The following is a 7486-nucleotide window of genomic DNA, read 5'->3' as shown; positions in this document are numbered from 1 at the left end:
GTGTAAAAGAAATTATTCAGGATTAAAATCATCATGGTCACTGGTTACAGTTATTTAGCAACGACGATTCTGTGTCATCAAAATGACATAATTTATGTTCACCATTGACAATAACCTTTTTAGTGATGTCATTATCTATGACGTATATTTACTATTGACAATAAGATTGTTAGTGTTGTCATTATCTATGATGTATATTCACTATTGACAATAACATTGCAAGGGTTGTCATTGTCTATGACGTATATTCACTATTCTATTAACTAAATTACATAAGTGTATTAATGTCATTTAAATTGGACCATACTGACAAGCCAACACAGAGCAGATACCTCATATCCACTAAGACAGCACACCAATATTGTTGATAAATATGGCCTCGTGGCGTAGGAAGCCCCTTTTTTGCCCCCCACTTTTTGACATCCAAAATCTAAAAAAAAGGGGGAAAAACCAAAACTAACGAATTTTGATATTTATTTCGATATCTGTAAATTTTCGAACCGAAAATGTTTTCTTGACGGCAACGATAAAAACTTAATCTTGTACATCCGGAACATCAATCCTCAGACCTACACGTGTGTCTGTGGTCTGCACTAGGCCTAGCCTGGTAAGTCAATATTTATATCTTAATATGAAATTTTGCTTAACTTCATCACATAGATTCGATAAGTTGATGATAATTTGTGAAGTTGATTAATTTCATAATGAGAATAAGACAGAAACACAACATGGATAAGAATGCGCGGTTTTAACGTGAATAGATTAATAATAATTACCGACAGGTACGATATGATGAGGAAACACCTTATAACATGAAACGGCACTGGCATCTGTTGTGTAGCTTTTGTGGCTGTGCGGTTGAGTGTCGTGTCGGTGTACCAAAGTTAAGCAACGTCGAGCGTGGTCAGCTCATATGGATGGGTGACCGCTCCGCGTTGTACCCACGGTGCACGTTACAAGAAATATCTTTAACAAAGATAAACGGCATAGTTTTAATGCTGGTGGTTATAATATAAAACTACTGGTGAAATAAATTAACGAACTATACGATGTAATTAATAAATGCGCAGTTTCAGCACGGATAACAAAATTATATCAGTTTGAATCATTTTTGGTGATAATAAGACTGCAAATGTGTCATTTGAATAGATGCATCCACTTATTCAGCTTGCATTCAATTTAAAAGGGACATCACGGTAAAACGTTGCAATTTTCACTGTATGTACGCGTTTTGTTCCTGTCCAGTTATGTTTCTGTGCTGTCCCAATGTTCACAGTCAATCCCTATGTCCAGCTTGACCACTCGATTTAGTTGGGAATCCTCCTCTAAATTTTACGTGACTGTTTTGAAATCGTGGCAGCACAAACCATAGGTGCCTGACTCGTTTTATAAAATAATAACATATAAGAGTACATATAAATCTCATTTATATGTACTCTTATATGTTATTATTTTATAAAACGAGTCAGGCACCTGTGCACAAACACACGATAGTTTACAAGGCGATATATACAACCATGTATATTCCATCTGGGTTAGTTGGATAACGATATTATACAGTGGTTTAAATGTTAAATAACACGTTCTGTATATATTACGGCACACCTATTTATGTGTAAATAAGTGTAAACATTGTTCATATAGTATAGTGACAGTAGCGATGTACTGGTACAGACTGTATAAATATTACCGAGTTTGTGGAAATATTACCGAGTTTGTGGAAATATTACCGAGTTTGTGGAAATATTACCGAGATTGTCATGACCTACTATCAAACAATCAAGCAGAATACGAGCGGCGTCCGTATTACTGCTGTTTTCATGTTTGAACTGTTACAGTCTATTGTACTGCTTCCCAAGTTTAATTCTAGGATTGTGTTTGACCCATTTTCCTATTATTCTCTTCATTGCGGAAGCTGTTATCGTTTTCAACCGCAGTCGATTCACATTGGAAGCCATTTTTGTTTCCATACATGTGTTTTAGTTTGTTGTGCGCATGCGTTTATCGTATATGTCACAAATGTTTTGCATATTCAGATTGTTGATAACCTTTTAATAATTGATAATTGATGTTTTTATGTACGTACATCATTGAATTCGAATGGTTATTGTTCAGAAGGTTATTTTTTTTAAAAGATATACCCAGTAATATGATAAAAAATACAAAATAGATAATGGTTTACCGTGAGGTCCCTTTAACTTTGTTTCGTTTTTAACTGTATATCTGCATTTTGCATTAACCGCTACATTGACCAATCACATACTTCATCTTGACCAGTAACGCCACCTGTCGAGTCATATCCGGGGCTAAAACAAAATTAGACGGCTATGCCGAAATAAGAAAATTGCAAACCATTGGATCCAAAAGACAAGAGTTTTAAGGAAACCTTAATGTGGCCATATTAGGTTTCTGATTCAGGCGGTTCAGTATATAGTGTGAAATGGGGACAGTATTTTTAGCTGGACACCTACGAAAATTACCTAATCGATACTTTAGATATAAAATACATGCAGTTATCATATGTCACTGCAGTCATATCGATAATCAAGCTATCATTAGGTGGATATCTTACCGTGTGTATCTAGCACACTTATAATATCAAATAATTTTGTTTCCTTAACTAACCACCTTTTTTTCATTCAATGACTTAATGATGCAAATCTTTACCATTTAGGAAAAAACAAAACATATCATTTTCCGCCAGTTTTAATTAATTTACCCAAAATATATAGCCAGCATCTTTTGGCGAAGTGATTAATAAACTATTCAAAGATGTTTTTATATATATTTATGTACAGTTTTAGCTTTCAGAACATCTTTACACAAGGTGGTAGGTGATGAATGACTCAAATGACATCATGTTTTTATCCTATAAAAATACTCAAAACAAAATATTCTAGTTTCTGAGTGAAAAGAAATCATGATTTTTTTCAATTTCAAAACTCTCCCATTTTTTCATGTTTTATTCAGAAAGATGGCGCTACTTTGATGATTGGGTATGGTACTCCTGTATTTATAGTTGGTTGTAACAAACAACCCATTCCCATTGATCGGGTTGCGAGTTCGAAACCTACGTGGGGCAGTTGCCAGGTACTGACCGTAGGCCGGTGGTTTTTCTCCGGGTACTCCGGCTTTCCTCCACCTCCAAAACCTGGCACGTCCTTAAATGACCCTGGCTGTTAATAGGACGTTAAACAAAAACAAACAAACATCCCATTTATCGGAAAACTTTGACATAATCTAAATTATTGTATGTAGCTAATGCGAAATTATTAAACAGTACGTTTCGTTGTTGTATTTTGGAGACATATCAGTCTCAGTCTACACTGTATCGTAATATTCTATTGATCCGGTTGGACCATGTTCCTTCTGAAATATGGCTGGACTTTGATACGACCCACGGCCATCCCATAGTACGAGGCCGATCTTGTGTACGTAGTACGTCAACGCTCAGAACTAGAGATGCTTCGTGTATACCATCAAGTGCTCGTGTATACTGTTCCGTGTATCTCGTACAATAAACCGTGTGTTCCGTATCGAGTATCGTGTATCCCGTACCACGTATCGTGTATACTGTACCATGCATCGTGTATACCGTACTATGTATCGTGTATACCGTATCATGTATCGTGTATACCGTACCTTGTATCGTGTATACCGTACCACGTATCGTGTATACTGTATATTGTACCATGTATCGTGTATCCCGTACCACGTATCGTGTATACTGTACCACGTATCGTATATACTGTATATTGTATCATGTATCGTGTATCCCGTACCACTGTATCGTGTATACCGTACCACGTATCGTTTATACCGTACCATGTATCGTGTATCCCGTACCACGTATCGTGTATACCGTACCATGTATCGTGTATACTGTAACACGTTTCGTGTGTACTGTACCATGTATCGTGTATCCCGTACCATGTATCGTGTATACCGTACCATGTATACTGTATACCGTACCACGTACCGTATATACCGTACCACGTATCGTGTATACCGTACCACGTATCGTGTATACCGTACCATGTATCGTGTATCCCGTACCACGTATCGTGTATACCGTACCACGTATCGTGTATACCGTACCATGTATCGTGTATACCGTACCACGTATCGTGTATCCCGTATTACGTATCGTGTATACCGTACCACGTATCGTGTATCCCGTATTACGTATCGTGTATACCGTACCACGTATCGTGTATACTGTATATTGTACCATGTATCGTGTATCCCGTACCACGTATCGTGTATACTGTACCACGTATCGTGTATACCGTACCACGTATCGTGTATCCCGTACCACGTATCGTGTATACTGTACCACGTATCGTGTATCCCGTACCACGTATCGTGTATACTGTACCATGTATCGTGTATACTGTACCACGTATCGTGTATACCGTACCACGTATCGTGTATCCCGTACCAAGTGTCTATCCTGTACCACTGTATCGTGTATACCGTACCATGTATCGTGTATACCGTACCACGTATCGTGTATACCGTACCACGTATCGTGTATACTGTATATTGTACCATGTATCGTGTATCCCGTACCACTGTATCGTGTATCCCGTACCAAGTGTCTATCCTGTACCACTGTATCGTGTATACCGTACCATGTATCGTGTATACCGTACCACGTATCGTGTATACCGTACCACGTATCGTGTATACTGTATATTGTACCATGTATCGTGTATCCCGTACCACTGTATCGTGTATACCGTACCATGTATCGTGTATCCCGTACCACGTATCGTGTATACCGTACCATGTATCGTGTATCCCGTACCACGTATCGTGTATACCGTACCACGTATCGTGTATACCGTACCATGTATCGTGTATACTGTACCACGTATCGTGTATCCCGTACCATGTATCGTGTATCCCGTACCACGTATCGTGTATACCGTACCACGTATGGTGTATACTGTACCACGTATCGTGTATGCCGTGCCACGTATCGTGTATACTGTACCACGTATCGTGTATCCCGTACCACGTATCGTGTATACCGTACCACGTATCGTGTATACTGTAACACTATCGTGTATACTGTACCACGTATCGTGTATCCCGTACCACGTATCGTGTATACCGTACCACGTATCGTGTATACTGTAACACGTATCGTGTATACTGTACCACGTATCGTGTATCCCGTACCAGGTATCGTGTATACCGTATCACGTATCGTGTATGCCGTACCACGTATCGTGTATACTGTACCACGTATCGTGTATCCCGTACCATGTATCGTGTATACCGTACCATGTATCGTGTATCCCGTACCATGTATCGTGTATACCGTACCACGTACCGTACCACGTATCGTGTATACTGTATCACGTATCGTGTATACCGTACCTTGTATCGTGTATACTGTACCACGTATCGTGTATACCGTACCATGTATCGTGTATACCGTACCACGTATCGTGTATACCGTACCACGTATCGTGTATACCGTACCACGTATCGTGTATACCGTACCACGTATCGTGTATCCCGTACCACGTATCGTTTATACCGTGCCACGTATCGTGCATACCGTACCATGCATCGTGTATACCGTACCATGTATCGTGTATCCCGTACCACGTATCGTGTATACCGTACCATGTATCGTGTATACCGTACCACGTATCGTGTATCCCGTATCACGTATCGTGTATACCGTACCATGTATCGTGTATACCGTACCACGTATCGTGTATACTGTACCACGTATCGTGTATACCGTACCACGTATCGTGTATCCCGTACCACGTATCGTGTATACCGTGCCACGTATCGTGCATACCGTACCATGTATCGTGTATACCGTACCATGTATCGTGTATACCGTACCACGTATCGTGTATACTGTAACACGTATCGTGTATCCCGTACCACGTATCGTGTATACCGTACCATGTATCGTGTATACCGTATCAAGTATCGTGTCTACCGTACCACGTATCGTGTATACTGTATATTGTACCATGTATCGTGTATCCCGTACCACGTATCGTGTATACTGTACCACGTATCGTATATACTGTATATTGTACCATGTATCGTGTATCCCGTACCACTGTATCGTGTATACCGTACCATGTATCGTGTATACCGTACCATGTATCGTGTATCCCGTACCACGTATCGTTTATACCGTACCATGTATCGTGTATCCCGTACAACGTATCGTGTATACCGTACCATGTATCGTGTATACTGTAACACGTTTCGTGTGTACTGTACCATGTATCGTGTATCCCGTACCACTTTATCGTGTATACCGTACCATGTATCGTGTATCCCGTACCACGTATCGTGTATACCGTACCATGTATCGTGTATACCGTACCATGTATACTGTATACCGTACCACGTACCGTGTATACCGTACAACGTATCGTGTATACCGTACCATGTATCGTGTATACTGTAACACGTTTCGTGTGTACTGTACCATGTATCGTGTATCCCGTACCACTTTATCGTGTATACCGTACCATGTATCGTGTATCCCGTACCACGTATCGTGTATACCGTACCATGTATCGTGTATACCGTACCATGTATACTGTATACCGTACCACGTACCGTGTATACCGTACCACGTATCGTGTATACCGTACCACGTATCGTGTATACCGTACCATGTATCGTGTATCCCGTACCACGTATCGTGTATACCGTACCACGTATCGTGTATACCGTACCATGTATCGTGTATACCGTACCACGTATCGTGTATCCCGTATTACGTATCGTGTATACCGTACCACGTATCGTGTATACTGTATATTGTACCATGTATCGTGTATCCCGTACCACGTATCGTGTATACTGTACCACGTATCGTGTATACCGTACCACGTATCGTGTATCCCGTACCACGTATCGTGTATACCGTACCACGTATCGTGTATACTGTATATTGTACCATGTATCGTGTATCCCGTACCACTGTATCGTGTATACCGTACCATCTATCGTGTATCCCGTACCACGTATCGTGTATACCGTACCATGTATCGTGTATCCCGTACTACGTATCGTGTATACCGTACCATGTATCGTGTATACCGTACCACGTATCGTGTATACTGTATATTGTACCATGTATCGTGTATCCCGTACCACTGTATCGTGTATACCGTACCATCTATCGTGTATCCCGTACCACGTATCGTGTATACCGTACCATGTATCGTGTATCCCGTACCACGTATCGTGTATACCGTACCAGGTATCGTGTATCCCGTACCACGTATCGTGTATACCGTACCACGTATCGTGTATACTGTACCACGTATCGTGTATCCCGTACCACGTATCGTGTATACCGTACCAGATGGTATCGTAAACCAAGTAAATTTTGTGTATCCCCTACCAGATGTGTATCCGTACAGTATCGGTTTTTACCCCGGGGACCACCGATTGTAACCGTACCCAAAAGTAATTTGTGTATCCCCTA

This window comes from Pecten maximus, chromosome 15, assembly GCF_902652985.1.
Source record: "Pecten maximus chromosome 15, xPecMax1.1, whole genome shotgun sequence".
Taxonomy (NCBI): domain Eukaryota; kingdom Metazoa; phylum Mollusca; class Bivalvia; order Pectinida; family Pectinidae; genus Pecten; species Pecten maximus.
Note: the sequence above shows the minus strand (reverse complement) of the source record.